Genomic DNA, 18,186 nt, shown 5'->3' with positions numbered 1-18,186 from the left:
ATAGTATTTAATTTAAACAAAATATTCAATGTTTTAATATAAAGTTCCTTGACCTTTGTAAAGCTTATTACAGATTAGTATGACATAAACACTTAAAATTATTATCTTATTTATCAATTGTGAACAATGATGTTGTTAACGGAAACTATACCCTACAATGTATAAAATCTTAATCTTGAAGAGGCTGTCTCTATTGTCCTTCAATGCCAATTCTATTTCCAATGTACAACGGGCCAATAAATTATTTCCTTATTTACATTCAGTGGGCTCCCCAGATATAATCTGCCTATTAGATACAAGGATAGATCATTGTAAGATAATCTTATATAAAGATTAAAACCTGTATCTATATAGTATTTAGATGTACCCTTGCATAGAATATATAATTTATAAATATCAATAGAATCGTCTAGCAATACAGTTGTTCGTAAATTGGTATCTCAACATGGGACAGCCGACATATTAAGTGATTTACCGAAGAATTAAAGCATAGCTTACTCGTCAAGTAATAGCACTAACGAATTATATGAATGGAGTGGAGTCCATAACATTGGAGGAAAGAACAGAGGATATCATGGTCAAAGTTAAATTCATCATGTCCAAAGTTAAATTCATCATGTCCAAAGTCGAGAATGTCTTACAATAAATGGAGACAAAATTCAACTCTTAGTTAGAATGAGAAGAAAAGGAGACCAAGATTCAATCCTAGAAACTTTCCCAAAATTCTATAAAACCAAAATAAAGAAACCCCCCTCTCGTCCAAGAAGTGAAAACTGTAAAAGTAAATAACGATTTGAACCCAGAGAGCCTCACGGCAGACTTGACACTTGCGGAATTTAGATCATGGTGGACAAGTTAATAGCTATACTACTGAACAAATAAGATGCAGCAAATGAGTACAGAAGAGCAAAAGGAATTTTTAAATAGTTGTATACTTTAAAAATACATTGTATAATACCATTCAATACAACTCCAGACACTTCAATATAAGCATCCGAAGATATTTAGATGAAATATATAAAAAATTTCATCAAGCAATTCCCTTACTAATTGGTATAGTTGATAATATTGTAGAGAAAAACGCGTGCAAGGAGGAGGGAAAAAAAAAAGACATATGGTATCATTGTTTAAAATACTGATGTGATTATCATCTGCCTGCTTTATTATGATTTTTGAGGGTATAACGAATGTATTTATTAGCAAAATGTTTAATGAAGATATACTACGTATAATTGATTTCGACATTTTTTATCCGTTACAGTAGATTTGAAAACGTCACACTCCATGAAATTGTAATTCATTATGAACCTTATTCTCAGAATAATAGCTAATGAAACGACAAAGTAGAGTATTTGAAATATATTTGAAGCTCAAAGTTTAAAAAAGAAGGCTTTAATTAAATATAATCTACATACTAAAAAATAAACCATTAAACATTTAAATTAAATATACAAAATTAAACAATTAAAATCATATAACTATTAATAATAATAAATTATAAATACAGAATATTGAAATAATAGATTGATCCAGATAATTTTTTCTTGTTTTAACATCGGAATTCAGTTAAATATGTCATAACTTTAGGTTGCAATACACAAGCGAGACGTGGAGTTTAATCAAAAAGATAATCACCCCTCTTCTTCATGTGGAAGTTGCTATATACAATTGTGCACAGGATAGATATATCTCTACCGATGAGATGTAACTAATTATTAATAATAAAGTAAATGTCAAAATCATAAAATTAGACAATAAATATACTAATAAAAAAATGTTATAAATAAATTCATCGTAAAGATTTAGAGCAAAAGCTAATTATGTAGTAATGTCCGGCGATATTACTCCCTATTAAGAGCATCAAAAAGATTTTCCCCCGTTATTTAGGTATGCTTATATAACAACATACTATTATCATGATGGATATACACAATTGTTAATTATAATGCAACACCCAATGTAACTACCCTCGTTGTTGTGACCATTTAAACAGTTGTTTTTGCCTTTTATGAGTTTTCTGAACACCATTTCTTGGAGCCCATCAACCATAGCTAAGCCTTTAGTGATAAAAAAGTAATATTTATTGACTATGTAATATTGGAAAACCTAATTATCATACCCAAGTCTTAAAGCGAAGTAAGTAGTCTCAGACAAACTAGTTGCAAACCATCCAAAGCTTCTTGTTGTGACCATTTAAGCAGTTGTTTTTGCCCTTTACTGAGCTGTGTATCATAATACTTGATATGTTTAGCTAAAATAGAATCATATTTTATGGTTAGATTTAAAAAAAAATTGAATACTTACTGTGAGATAGTACAAAATTCAGAGTTCCATTTCGATATTCGTAAATACTTTTTACTGATAACTTGATCATCATTTGGTGTGGATGACTCAAAACATTTTTATATGTATTTCTATATATGACATCAGTACCAACATCTTCCATTAATTTAATGATGATTCCTCGGGAAGGGATATGTTTACCCTTGTATTTCTCCATAAATTTTTTGAACGTAGATGATTAGCAATGGATAAGGTTATATTACATGCAATAAGCATCGTTGTGAGATCAAAGTTAAAGTCTGACTTGATGTATTCATGGTCAAATTGATTTTATAGATGAATATCTATACTCTTGTTATGAGATGAGGATAATGAGTGGCGTGTAATTCTAGACAGGGGACTAAAGGCACATTTATATCGACAAATCCGACAAACCATCTGTTTCTCATCCGGTAAGTATTTTCCAAATTCCTGGGCCTCCATTTTCATAAATCCAGACAGAAGGTGACGTCATTTTGGGGATTTTATTCAGTTCTCTATCGACTATCACCATCTCATATTATATTAATATTGAATAATAAAGGCGGGAATGATAACGTTCATAGAAGAAGATGTATATTATTTAATCAATGATGCCATAAGTAATTCTTCTTTTCTCCTCGCACGCTTTTCTATTCTTACCAAAATTATCACCCTTGCTAATTGGTCAAAGTGAGCCAAACCATGAAAAGATTATCGAAATAGCCACGGCATATAATGTCAATTCGATTTCATCGACGTTAAGGAGAAAAAAGCTTTTTAACTATTCGAGTGCAATCTCTTTCCCTGGGCGTCCTAATCCTGTAGATACTATACTACAAAACACCAATTATATACAAAATCTTATCCCTAATCTCTTGTGTACTTTCTCACCAAGGCAGTTAAGGCTACTTTACACCCGTCCAGAAGAGTGATTGTTCGTATAAAGAGTTCTATCAATCCTCAGCTTGTGGCTTCAGATCCTGATGGAAATTATATTATGGTAGATATAGAGTTCAACATTGTATCCAATCCATGATATTAATTCGGATTGAAAAAATTGGTTCTCTAATATAACGAAAAAAGACTCCCACTCACTGCCAAATGAAACCATCATTGCAACGTCAACTTCAAACAAGATAAAGATGCTCTCGGATATAAGGGGTCAAATAATAAAGCCAATACCAAAAATATGGACAAAATGATTAAAACTCTGAATTTGTGCGATCTAGATTTTAGTAAGGAAAGCGTACTCTCCTCTAATGACGTTCCACAAAAAGGTAAAGTCCTGAGTAGATATACATATATCGACGACTTGATTGTGTTTTTTCATCATATAGAGCATCAAGCCGTCTTAAAGATTTTAAAGTTCTTCCATGCTACATATTGGATCACCGCCCAGTCTCTACATCAATTAGTTACCCAACTAGATCACCGTAAGTCATATTGGAAATTGGACGAGTCTTTGCAGGAGTAAGAGGAGATCCTAAAGGAAATTTTTGAAATATTTATACAAAAAGGGAGAGAAGCTGCAAGGACAAAAAAAAATTGAAGTAGTCAAATTGAAAAAATGGACGACAAAAGCCCTGAGGGGATCCTAAAACTGGAGAAAATTATTGACTGTGAAAATAAGTGAGCTATGATTAAAATGAGAAGGAACTACTCGAATTATATCTAAAAGTGAAGACCTCTTTTTTTTAGAATTTAGAGAACACTTTTTTTTTGGTAACAAAGTATCATCCTTAAATTATCTTCCAGTTAGCATACTATTGACCCAATAATAACTTCTAATGAAATTCTCAGTACCATTTTGAACTTTTCAGGATTCCACAAAAGTGTTTTTCTTTCATTCATTTTAGTTCTCTAGCAATCTTTTAAAAATATTTCTTCATAAACATGTAAAGTGCATATCATTGTTTACACCAAGAGCTTCTTTTTTTTTAAAGATAGCCGGGCTCTGGAAGTTAGACCACCAGACGGAGAAGCAACAACGTATTCGAGGGTGGTGAAACAAGAAAGGGTAGAAGTGTCAATGAGGGGAAGTTTATTGACTGGGATAAGAGACATTAATGGAAACCCCTTTCGTATTGAAGGTCTGAAGGTTGATTGATGTTTATGATATTACATTATTACATGGTTTTAAAGAACATGAATTGGCAGGAGTAAATCCATTTTTTAGTATTAACCAAGCTGGGTTTTACACCAAATTTCTAATTTATATAAGAGGAAGATTAGAGAACCTCAAAAGGGTAAACCCTTTTAGGGTTAAAATGTGGATGGAACTTTAAATTAAAAGGGATTCAAAAAATTAACCTTAATAAAGATAAAAAAATGTTGTCACAATTATTAACGCATTCAAACGAATCGATGAGTTAAGAGCTATTAATTGGTTGAAACAACTTTGGCAAGTAATCGATCATTTCCCCCAAAAAAAAAAAAAACTTTGTTAGATTTTTTTTTTTAATGGTCATCATAACCGTCAAATTTGAAAATTTATTTTGGAATGGTCCTTAATTTCTTAATTTTAACATTGCTGAGATGAACTTATTTCTATTAAATCCATTTGTGCATTTGGAGAGTAGATGTTTATCTGAATGTATAATGTTAATGTAGAAGTATCTCCCAATATCTGTTTGCTAAGTATATTTTAGCAAAATAACGAACTTCTTTACTGATCCAGAAATAGCTTCAGTAGGGATTTCTGTATGATATAACGTACGCAAGACTTGACAATTGAATTTTGTTAAATCTTTGCAAAACAAAATATCCACATTTAGCTTGAGAACAATTACTTTTGTGGGACACCATTGAGTTGGAATATCTCTAATATTTTTAATATTTCCCCCCCCCCCCTATATCTTCTCAGGTGGACTTCACCTTGTGTCGGAGTGAATGAGGTACTTGACAAGCAGAATGAATAGCTAATATCATACCATTGGACTTCAATGTTATCTTCATTGCCTCCACAAAGTATTGACCTCTCATACGTTTAAGCTCATGCGTTTCATAAAAAATACAACTGTATACTAACCGTAATTTATGATCTACTAACTAAAATAGTTCTGGATCATCTGTTTATCGTGGAAGAGTTTTGATCCAAGCATATCTTTCGGGCTAGAATTTGTTTTTTTGATGAAATGTTGGCATTTATATAAAATAAATTCATATTTTTTTATATAGGGTGAGGCAAGGTTAATAGAAATACAAGATTATACCATAACGAGTGTACGACTGATGTTTGACTTCTACTACACTTTTTGATATTGGGTCATAGTGTATGAATGGTTGTATGATTGGTTGTTTCTTGTACTGCCGCTGGTACGATCATCAAATTGATAATTCTAGCAATAGTGACGTCATAGACTATGATTAGTTGCGTATTTTGTGAAAATCTGCCTGTCTTGTACAGCAGTGGGTAGCAAAAAGAGATCCAACGTCAAAGAAAAGTTACAACTGTAACAAGCTCGAGCACATTAGCCAGAAATAGAGAAGACCTATACATTGATGGTGTAACAAAACCCTGGTCTACACGTTCCATTATGGTAAGAAATTTGGGTTATCCTTTTATAATATTTTATGAATCTCTTAGGGAAATGAACGTCAATATTTCCCTACACGATAAAGTAATAACTAAGTTTGGTCCTTGTAGCGAAGAAGTGGAACTAACGACATTCTTAGGATCAAACAATGTAATTGGAATAGATGCACTTACGTTCAGCCTCAACGACAACTATTGAAAACTCCACTTTCAATTCAAAGGAACACAACGCTGCCTATTGATTGTACATTATAGTTGATGTAAACGTCCCAATCAACTAAGAGCAGAAGAATTAACTTAAATCACTTGCATGATTCAATCCTCATCCTATTTACAATTGGAAGGTTGTTATTAGACCTCAGATGGCTGAAGTATGACGAATCAAGGGTAATATTCTAATTTAATTGGATATACGGATATTGGAGAAGACCCCTCAACGATGAAGAAAATTATGAAAATTGGGTCAATTCATACAATGCAACAATACAGTCAGAGTAACTTCTTAAGTAGACTTTCTCCTCAACAATCAAAGGCAATCCACCATACAACGTACTCGAAATCGTCAATCCAAACACGAACTACAAAGAAGTAACAAAACTTCTTTTGGAATATATTGGTCAATCTACTGTACCTACTAGGAACGAGAAAAAGACGAGAAAAGAGATAGATACCATGTTTGGAGAACGAGTACAAAGTAACGAACACCAGAGTAAATACGAAAGACAGTTTGTAGAAGATGTATTATTTCAGTTTGATCATATTCTCTCGAAATACTCATCCGATTTTGGAGAAACTGAAATTCTGGAATTTGAAGTTAATACTCTAAACAATGGTCCTGTCCCAGTCAACGTGAGGCCTACGGTTAGAGAATGTTTCAAAATGCAACTTGAACAATGTCAAAACGAAGGGTTAGTACCACCTACAATCTCTGAATAGGGCTGTACTTTAGTCCCAGTAAAGAAGAAAGATGGTACATGGAGGTTTGCTACTGATTATGGACAACTTAATCAAATTACAAAACTGACAACTACCTATTGCCCACTCTATGGAACTTCTAACTGATCTCCAGTTAGGGGAAGCCCGTTATTTCATTCCCATTGACATGGCTGGAGTCTACTTTGCAGTCCCCGTGAAGAAACACGATCAAGACAAACTAACGATAGTATCTCTATGTGGTACTTACAAGATTATACGAATGTATTTTGGTCCAAGGAATGCTTGTGGAACATATGCAAGACTTATGCGACAAGTTTATGGACCTCAAGTAAAAAGGATTCTTGGCTTTCTTTGACGAAAACTTAATCACCGGTAAAATGGTTATGCAAGCCCTGTCATGCTTTGCAAAATACTTACTCAGAAAGAAACAAGCCTATCTACGTATCAAAACAACCAAAATCGACCTATTTACAAACCAAACGATATGGTTGGGACACGAAATTGGAAAAGGACATAATTCTCCCTCAGAACCATTCTCTTAAGCAATCTAAAAATGGCCATTATCCCATATCTAAAGTGTTAAAGAACTTCAAACCTTCTTGGGTAAAACATCTTATGATAGGAAATTTCTATCTAATTACAGTAAGATTGCCCAGCCATTAATGGGATTGCTACAGAAAGAATTGAATGGATTTGGGAAAAAGAGCAACAAGAAGCCTACAAAGAACCCAAAGAATACTTATTAAAAAGACCAAAATATTAATAACGCCTAACATTGATAAGGAGTTTATCTTGGAAACTGACGCTTCAAACTTTGTTACTGGAGTAGTCCTTAAAAAAGTTGTAGATAATGATAAAGAACGCCCTATTGTCTATGGTAGCAAGAAACTCAACGCAAGTCAATACAATTATTCAGCAACGAAGAAAGTGCTACTTGCTATAGTTAGATTTGTTGATCATTTTAAATATTTTCTAGCGGGACGAAAATTCACGATCAAAACTGATCATCTACCTCTTCAATGGCTTATGAAAACAACCGTAATATCGGAAATGCTTCATAGATGGCAAGATCACATAGGAGACTACGATTTCGATATTATCTATAAGCCTGAAAAGAAAAATCGGTAGACGACCTGATCACGAAAATCAAGAAAAGATACTAAGGTTAACAGAAGAGGACGAATGTAATTAAAAACATTTTGAATATAAGATTAACGCCATGACAACGATAAATCAAAATAAATTATGAAGTAACAACGAGCAGCACTCCAACAACGAAGATAAGGATAAAGAAAACGATGCTCCATCTCAAATCAACGAAGTAAACATCTTACAAGAACAACGAAAGGACACAGTCATAAAAAGAAAAGAAGTAAAGTGTATTAAGCAAAGTATGAACAATGAAAAAACATGATTTAATTACGCAAAATCTCTAACGAAATACATTAAGATATATTTAAAATAATATAATAATTTATGTGTTATTAAATCTGAATTATATCTTAAAGACGATGTTACAGGAGATATTCGTATTTGCGTACCAGCAAAACTAAGGAAAACGGTAATAGCTTCAGTACATGTGCATCCTCTACTAGCTCACCTGGGAATGAGCAAGTCAAAATTAATAGACAAACAATATTTCTACTGACCTAACATGGATAGATACATAGAGGATGCGATTGGAGAATGTGATATTTGCATGCGAGCGATAGAAAGAAAACAACGACCTTCTGAAGTTATTGGTCAACGGCTATAGGAGAACGATTTCAAGTCTTCTAAAAAGATATAGTAGGCCTAATGTTCAAAGGACTTGCAAATGATCCTAAGTATATTTTAACATTAATTGATGCATGTACTAAACTCCCCGAAGCTTATCCTTTACGTGACATGACAGCTGAGAAAGTAATTAATATTCTAATCAAATAATTATTTCCGCGTTGTGGTACTGGTATGAAATTAGTCACGGGCCGTGGAAGTCAATTCGTATTAAGACTAATTAAACAAGTATGTGAGGAACTGGGAGTTATCAAGCTGAAACTCAAGCTTATTAACATAACACAAATCCTGTAGAGCCCCTACATCAGGATTTGGAACGAGCAATACGTGCTAATACAAGAAGGATTACCTGGTACCAAATGGCATCTATGCTTGCTCAAGCACGATTTATGGTAATCCTACGACTAGGATATTCTCCATTCTTTTTACAAATAGGAGCATACCCTATTTTATCCGCTGTGCAATTGGATTCAAACGTTAAAGACGCTCCTCGAATAACTTCTCAACTTGTCAAATCAACATCTGACTCATTGGAGAAGGTAAGAATTCAACAACTGCAATGCCATCTAAAGAGAAGAGAAGCATACAACAAGAAGGTGAAGAGCAAGAAGCTATTAGTTGGCTGTATGAAAGTATGAAAGTGATGTGCAAATAAGTCCAGCAAAGGAATAATTAATTCCTTCTTCAACAGCCAAAGAGTTTAAACGTTAAAATGAAACAAACTCTAATTATTTTTTTCCTTGCAGTTTATACCTTATTTGCAAACGCTAAAACAATCATCGAGCCAGTGAAATCTTTAGCATACTTCGAACCAAATGGACAAATAGCAACATCCCTGACAATTATTGGGATCAAGTTACAAATACCAATCCAGGACGTCATTGAAGAAGTTGAGAAACTGATAAAGGGGGCTACAAATCCCACGGTGAAGAATATAACGGTCTGGATTCAACGGAAGACTCACATCGAATCAACTACTATTGCTAACGAAACAAACAATACCTCAACAATTTAATAGATATGGCTGGATTCAACGGGATGAAACGATCCAAACGACAAATTGTGGCAGGAATTGGTATGCTTGGAGGATGAGCACTGAAAAGTGTAATAGATGGAATCTTTGGGCATGGAGGAGACCACCACTACAACCTCGAGATGCTTGAAAATATGAAAGGACTAAACGAACAGGTAGAACGTCTTTAAGTTTCCTTGAGACACTTACCAACTGTCGAAAAGGAAAGGTTGGCTCCAGACAGACGAACAAACTACCAAATGAGACAAATTGAGAATGTGGACAGCACGATGATCATAATGGATTCAACGAAATGAAATGATTAAAATGGGTAAATGGAATTCAAGAAGCATTCACTGGACTAATCAAGCCAGATATCTTCCCAATACAACATGGAAAAAATGTTTGGGATACTATTTGAAAACATGCCGAGGATTGAAGTTGATAAATAATCTACCCATATACAACACAACAAACCTTTTCACTCTACACCAATAGGTAGAAATTGTTAAATCATTGGAAAATGATATATTGGTATCATACAAATCAATCGAAAAAGCGCACCTCGCAACGGATATGTTTGAAGTCACGTTCATGGAGTTGAACGCAAAGATCTCGTGGAGTGTTATGAAGTTAAAGGTTATAAAGGTATTGTTAACGTGGTATACTTTATAGCCTTTTAACAGTTGTTCATTTCAAGTATCTCTTTTTTTACACACATCTTTTATAACCTATGTCTTACTCTCATTATGTTATTTAGGGTATAAATGCATCATGTACGACACATTATATAAGCGTATAATGTGTTTTCTAAAGTCTGGATGGATTGTAAACTCTTTTATATAATGTGTAGATTTACGAGATGATTAAAGAGGCAAATCAATTGCAAATGCAATTTCTCAGGATCTTTTATTTTTATAAAATTTACTACTTATATGCTTCTTACTTACTTAGATCCACATGATCGAATATGGAGGAATTAGTTGACATGAAATTTACTCTTTTGGGATATTACTTAGTCTTTATTTGTGGTACTTTACCAATAATATACAATATAAGGTTTGGCAAAACTTTTGAGGCACATCCATTTTCAATAATGATTAACAGAAAAAAGAGCATTTATTGCTGTAATTGAAACAAATTTTAAATTAAACCAAAATATATATATATATATTAAATTATTTGATGAGAGGTCCTCATATAATTTCCTACCCTGTCAACATTTAAAGTTACGATGCTAAAGAAAAGTGAACTGTATCCACGAACCCCTCTCTTTTCGTATATATTTATATATATGTAATTGAAGTATACATAATACATATCTTTCAACACTGCCTTTTCACTAAATAATTAAAAAGACATCGTTTGAATTGGATATGTATTTATTTATGACTAAAAATTATTAGTTTATATTTTTTCAAATGATCTTCAGCTTCAAAACTGGGTGTTATCCACATAGGATAATTATATGTACTAGGCTTACATTTTATTTACAAGATAAACCTTTTTTGTGCTGTAGTAAATAGATTATGTTCTACATGTTAAAAAAAAAAAAAAAAAAAAAAGATCCGTCTCTCTTTCATTTTCGTTCAACTACGTTATCGAACCATATCAAATAAAATATATTAAAACGGCATGCATAAAAGTAAAATTTAATGTGTATGATATCTTGCTTAAGTTACAATTTAGAATTATTTAAAAACTAAAATTGTTGAAGAATTAACCCTTGTATGTATTTATTAATATTTTAAATTTATCTATTTAAAAACAAGTTATACAAATTACTATAAGTGGAAAGCATAATTACCTCTGCCTTTGACAGAAAAAAATAAAATAAAATAAAAATAGAAATACTCAATCTCTCACACTCTTCCCCGATTTTGATAAAATTAAAAAACAAATATCTGTAAAATATAAAAATATCAGCATAGAATGCACATAGATTTAGTGCAATAAAAAAATTAATACAATTTTGTACATGTAAAAAAAAAAAAATATATATAAAAATAACAATAGTAAACATGGCACACACAGAAGGAAAACAATGCATCTACCTCTGCACACAATGCATCTAACTCTGCACACAATATCACGCTGTTACCTTTCGAGGAACACCAAAGGGAATTAAGGGTGATGATGAAAAAATTTACGGGAGAAACTGACGACCTCGATAAATTCATAGCGATCATAGAATGTTTCAAAACCAAGGAATGATTAATACAATTTCAACTGCTATGCAGACCAAAATGTTCCAAAATAAGGTTACACGACAGGCTCAAATACTATGCTGGAAACGCCTGAATGTCTATAGAAAAGAATATGAAAACAGTTTAGCTTTATTTAAAAAAAAAAAAAAAAGAAGAAGAATGTAGGAACAGATATTTCACAGGGAGACAGATCGATAACGATGGCTATTGTAGGAATCGTGTCTGTACTCATATTTGGCCTCTCTGCAGCAACTATGACACAAACTGAACTGAATAGAGTGAATATATATATTTTGGAGAAAAACGATTAGGAGATCAAGTTTTTTTCTCGGAGATAACCGCGCCAGGATGAAAGAAACCAAAATAATTACGAAATATTATGAATATTTTCTAATATTATTTTCTATTTACTTTCATTTGCTGTATCAACATATAAGTAGAATATTATGCTAGTTATAGAAATAAATAAGTATAGGAAAACAAAGTTATGAAGATATATCAATTTATTAAATTCAATTTTCAACAATGAAATACTCAATCATAACTATATATTTATAAATTACACGTATTAAACAGTGTCATGCATAGTAGCAGTCTTACTACCTCGTGAACTTCCACTTTTTGAATCTTTTTCTTCATTTTGTGTTTTTCTTGAAAATTTTGCATATATTTTCAAGCGAACTTTTGTAAATTTACGTATTACTTTTGTTTTTACATTATAGCAATAGGGAATATTTACATTGACGCTTAATTGTTTAAAAAGGTTCATTAGGATTTTACTTGCATTTTCTATTTTTTGGGTATCGTAAAATACTTGAATTTTTTTTCAAAAATAATAATAAAAAGTTTTTTTTAGTTCCTCCTAACAACGGGATATAAATTTTCCAGAATAATCTTGTAAGTATAACAATTTTGAATATGCACTGGCACTATTTTCTTGGGAAACCATCAAATTCATTCATTTGGAACATACAGATTGATACTTATTGATTTGAAATAAAATGTACCCAGCAATGTAGTATAAAATATATATTTGCTGTTTGCATAGATCCATTTCGACGCTAAGCTGAGGAGCTAATTAATGAAGAAAAGATGTATCGTCAACTTCATATAATTGTTTTCCCTGTTTTTAAGCTCATTTAAATATTCTATTAAGTACTCCCCTCATTATAATCATAATTTGATGAACTTTTGTAATTCATAAAATGGCTTAAAGTTGTAATCCTCTAACTGTTTTGGGCCTCTCAAGAGATGTAGGTACTGGGCTTTTATATCTTATAAGACTAAATAAATTTTCCAGGGCATCCTGGGTAAACCTTCCCGTTAAAATGAATGAAAATCCCTTATCAAGAAGCTCCTTATGTAATTGAAGAATTGATGTTGTTGTTAATATCATCCTTGATTGCCATGGTTTCCAATTACCTTTTTCCCCACATGACAATATCAAATAACTTTAATTAATCTTTCTAAAGTATCAATTGCTTCATTATATTTGCTAATATTTCTTTTACTTAAAGTCATAGCTGGTGATCTAGAGGTCATGAGTTCATACCAAGGGTGAATCAAATCAATGAACTCAGCCATTGGTAGGATAGAACTATCTGAATCTTGGATTCCTAAATACTTTAGGCCCGAACTTGTTGGATGTGAGAAAAAAGTAATTGCATCTACTACATTCATCTTTGAAAAGTGAGTAGGGTGTATAATTTTTGCAGATAGTTTAGAAACAATTTTTAACTCATGAGCTTTGTCAAACTAAATGAGATTTTTTAAACATTTTATAAATACGTTAGAATTTATTAGGTGCTTCTCCTCGATAAAAAATGATAGTAAAATTATTTCGCTATTATGGACTAAAGATATCTGTAAATTTTTAAGAAGATGGAGAACATCATAAAGAACATATAAATTTGGATTTGGTTTAGCAGGATGAGGGATGAAGTTGGCAATGGTATCTTTTTTCCCCTCAATTAACTCCCTGCCAGCTAAAAATTGCCTGGTTTGATGGTCCCATATCTGTTGTTATAGACCTAACATTAAGACCAATATAGGAAGTTCTTATTATTACGGCTTTTGTAATTTTCCCAAGAATGGTCCCATCAACAGAGTCGGGAGTAAAATACTATCCAACTACTTGCTTTCATCTACAAGCAATTAAGTCCTTTAGGTTACGGCTCTAGTATTTCCTCGAGCTGTATTTCTAAATGGATGTTGTTTGGAACGAAAATGATAAATAATCACGGGGTCTAATTCTCTTCTTGATTGTTACTCGACAATCGACATAATACATCAGAACAGGGAAAGGTGGTATTACTTTAAAACCATGAAAATCCGTTAAGTATGGAGAGGGAAGCATTGGAGAATAACATAATTTATATTCATTATGTTAAATACAGTGATATTTTCTCGAAAGAGAAGCTATTCTTTCCTTAACAAAGGAAAGCAGTAACACACTATCCGCTAACTCCTTTGCCTATGAAAATTGATTTATAAAAAAGCAATATCTACTGAAGTCATCACTGTTTGAAGAAAATATCTCCTTGTTTTAAGTTTAGAGGACGAATGGACACGCCATTTAAAATATTTCACTACAAGTATTGCCAATGGTAGGAAATTCAGTGCCTAATTTCAAGTGGCAACAGGGTCCATAATATCTAATAATTATTGCAGAGATTGTGATAATGTGTTCAAAACAGTTGTCCATGGTTTTGCTGAATGTCTGTTTGTTGCATATAAGTTAGAAGTACATATAAACACATCGCCCAAATCCTATCTAGACAATAATTATTTTTAGGCTGACAAAAATGAATCAATTACTTCGAAGAATGCTAAAGCAATCAGGTTTGGCATACTTAAAATTAAGTCGTACCTTGTAAAAAAGTTGTCCTTGAGGAACCAATGGATAGCAGCGAGGTAAAAGGCATACTTATTGGGACTGCTTCAAGATTATGGCTTTAAATTTGAAAATCTCTGAGAACGATACATCGACATTCGATGTATCTTTGGACATTGTACGGTATTTTCGGGTGAACTCAAAAATATACATTGAAATTTTAAACCATATTATCAGGGTCTTCAATAGGCATATAAATAGGTCAATCCTAGTTGGCCATTTTTTGATTTCTGACTTTTTGGGTATTTTGTATTTTTCTCTGATGTTCTCTTGTTTTATCATAACCAGTACTTCGAGACAAGGATCTTGACTAGTTATAAACAAAACTCCAGCAAAATCTAAATAGCAACAGTGAAACAACAGCCGATAATATGGAGAGACGTAGAGTCGCTATTTTGGAACTTTCCGCGCGGAGAAAGACTCCCACTGAAATTGCCAAGGTTCTGAACTGCAGCCGCACCACCATTTACAGTGTGGTTGCCAAAGGGACTCCTGAGGCGACCACAAGATTTTAGTCAAGGCCTCGAAGGTCGGACGAAATGGTTGCTGCCGTGAAAAAGTCTGTCGAGGACAGGAGAGGCAAGGTCACCGTCAGCGTCCTCTCCAGGGAGTTCAACGTCAGCAGAAGGACCATGGACCGAGGAGTTAAAAAAAGATTCTTGGCCTTAAGGTCTACAAGAGAGCCCCACGTCAAGCCTGTAGACAAGGAAAAACGCCTCGCAAGGTCGAAGATTTTTCTCAACAAGCTTAAGAAAAAGGCCTCACTCGCCTGATTGTTCGCCGCTTGACTTCCCAGTGTTTGGGGGTTTAAAGGGAATGCTGCCGGTAGTCCAATACAATTCCAAGGACCAGCTGAAGTCTGCCCTCAAGAATGCTTGAGCCAATTTCGACCAGAGCTTCATCGCCAAGTCATGCAGCAAGTTCCGGTCTAGGCTAAAGCTGGTAGTGGAGAACATGGGCGGCCATATTGAATAGACATGTGTCTAAGACTCTCACCTTTCATGTTATAAATTAATTAATCCCCCACTTTAAAAATTACAGAATTATTTAACTGTGTTTAAAAATTTCAGAGTGTTCAGTTTTAGACGCGCACACATGTATAAAAGTAGTCAAAAACCTTAAGCAACATTTTCCAATGATGTTGCATGCCACATGTATCGATCAAGTTCTGAACAAAATAGCAACAGTTTTTCCTAATTATTTCGAAAATACCAAAATTCTCATCACTGAAGTAAAATTTTTGTAGAATAATCCTGGTGATCGAAAACGATTGATTACTACGCCGAGTACTTCAATTCAGTCTCAATTGTATGGATGAAAACAATGATGGCATCAATAAATCAGCGTCGATAATGTTCTTCATTCATGATATATAGGACTTTTGTTATGGGGAAATTTTTACGCACAACATAAATGTGTACTGATGAATGACACCGTTACACATTTTCATCGAGTTTATCATCTATAAGACCTACATAAGTAATACAATCAATATAAGGAACTAAATATTAAGATATATTTTTCATATTATACCCGATCCTACCTAGATTCATAATTCTCATTAACTATTGCATCTTCATTAAATATCCTCTTAGTATTCCATAAATAATTACTCAGTCGAAATTACTGTTTTCATCCATACTATTAAGACTGAATTGAAGTACTCGGCGTAGTAACCAATCATTTTCGATCACCATGATTAATAAACAGAAATTATACTTCATTGATGTGAGTGTTGGTATTTTCGAAATAATTAGGACAAAGGGTTATTATTTTGTTCAGACCTTGATCGAGACATGTGACAAGCAACATCATTGGAAAATGTTGCTAAAGGTTTTTGACTACTTTAATACAATAATGATTAAGCAGCTCAACTGATAATGAAAACCTTTAGTATCTAGCCACAGATATTGGACCCAAAAACGTTGTTAATACTTTTGACTTCAATACTTGTAATGGTTCGATTTCAGTTTTCTTAAAATTTTCCAAATTTATGAAATAAGTACAACCTAACAATGATCATACATAGGATCAATCAACACTGCAGTCAGTATGGCATTTTCGTCTAAGATAAGAAGATTGTAATTTCCGACAAGTTCTTTCCTAATCTTTGACAACACTACTTTTCCTTGGGACTCCAATGAGTTTGTGATGGCGTAGAATGAAGTAATGGCTTTACCATTATAAAGTTCAATGAATATTACAAGATTTTGATAACTACCAATAGGGAGTGGGATATACATCCTTCTTGTTCATATCCGACATAAAATTAGAATCATCTGGAGTTGATTTAATTATATTCTTTGAATAAAGCTTCAAATTATTATCGTGAATACGGCTTTTCTTATAGTGTTGAAATTTGAATTTGATAAGAGCTTGGATCCCAAAACCACAAAGGCCACACGGCAAAAATCTGCAAGCCTTGCCATAAATCCAAACCTTAGCTCCTTCATTATCGACGAAAAAGGAATTTAAATTTATATTTATTTATATTTATGAATTATTTGATGAAATTTAATGTAACAAAAATAAAATTTAATTGTTAGGTATAATCATTTGTTTTTGTTACATACAATAATTAATACCTTATTTAATTCATGATAGAATTTTATATCAGAAAATTAAGTAATATTATTATTGTAGGTAAACTAAGTTTTAGAATAAATACAATTAAACTACCTATAATATACGCATTATAAATTAGAAAAATAGAAATTTAATATATAAATTTTATCTTACATTAAGTATGACTACACACTACAAAAGTATTATAAGAATTAAGTTTTATTTTTAAATTCCACATCATTTTTGTTCATTTTTAATCAAACTTCACAATTATACATTTAAACAATTTGGGTTGTCTTTTTTGGGTCTTGATGATGACGATGGAATTTTTATTTGACGTCCTACATAATATTGAATCCGATTCTTGGTAATAAAAATTTTGAAATTAAGAAGCTAATATGATTACAATATTCATGTAGAGGACATGGCAGTTTAATATTGTAATATTAAAGGACCATATCGTCAACCCTTACCATGCCTTTAGCGAGAGCATTACCAATTTAAAACACAAATGATCAAGAGCTGGATTCTTTTCCTGAAATTTGACATTTGATAAGTCCTTTAACCTTGATATAAACGGAGTAAGAAAATGTATTATATTACTATTCTTAGCTAAACAACGTGGGTTGGGAAGTTATGATAAAAAGTATTTTTTGAGCTACGATTAGAGTTAAGGATCGAGTTCAAAGTAATTCTTGCAAAATGTTTTTATTAGATTTGGAGTAGAATTTGTGTTTACTTCCTTTGCACCCCTCTCAGGGCTCCTCAAAACTAATCAAATAAAACGTCATTAGAGCTAAGCTGCTCTCACAAAAAAATTCCAATTGTCAAGGTTGTCATTTTATTTTTTTTGGTTTTATTATGACACCGTTGGATAACATTTTTTTCATCTTTGTTCATCACTGTTTATAACCCTATCCAATGAATATTAAAACAAGAAATTGTTAAAAAATTATTG

General features: G+C 32.5%; 2 long non-coding RNA genes across 4 annotated transcripts; both read right to left on the bottom strand.

The window, feature by feature from the left end:
• Nucleotides 1-1,293: 1,293 nt before the first annotated feature.
• LOC139906679 (uncharacterized) lies at nucleotides 1,294-11,883 on the bottom strand. Of its 3 annotated transcripts, none has more exons than XR_011782411.1 (4): nucleotides 2,305-11,882; nucleotides 2,120-2,251; nucleotides 1,968-2,057; nucleotides 1,294-1,708 (listed from the first exon to the last, which is right to left on the bottom strand). It is a non-coding gene; the product is annotated as an uncharacterized lncRNA (long non-coding RNA). The 3 variants fall into 3 exon arrangements; XR_011782410.1 differs by lacking the exon at nucleotides 1,294-1,708 and having other exon boundaries at nucleotides 1,734-2,057; nucleotides 2,305-11,467; nucleotides 11,665-11,883; XR_011782409.1 differs by lacking the exon at nucleotides 1,294-1,708 and having other exon boundaries at nucleotides 1,734-2,057; nucleotides 2,305-11,880.
• Nucleotides 11,884-17,458: 5,575 nt separating this feature from the next.
• LOC139906762 (uncharacterized) lies at nucleotides 17,459-17,969 on the bottom strand. The gene is made up of 3 exons (XR_011782649.1): nucleotides 17,832-17,969; nucleotides 17,702-17,763; nucleotides 17,459-17,591 (listed from the first exon to the last, which is right to left on the bottom strand). It is a non-coding gene; the product is annotated as an uncharacterized lncRNA (long non-coding RNA).
• Nucleotides 17,970-18,186: the final 217 nt, after the last annotated feature.

Source organism: Lepeophtheirus salmonis, chromosome 12, assembly GCF_016086655.4.
Source record: "Lepeophtheirus salmonis chromosome 12, UVic_Lsal_1.4, whole genome shotgun sequence".
NCBI lineage: Eukaryota > Metazoa > Arthropoda > Copepoda > Siphonostomatoida > Caligidae > Lepeophtheirus > Lepeophtheirus salmonis.
The sequence above is the reverse complement of the archived record's forward strand: the minus strand, read 5'-3'. Positions and strand labels throughout refer to the sequence as shown.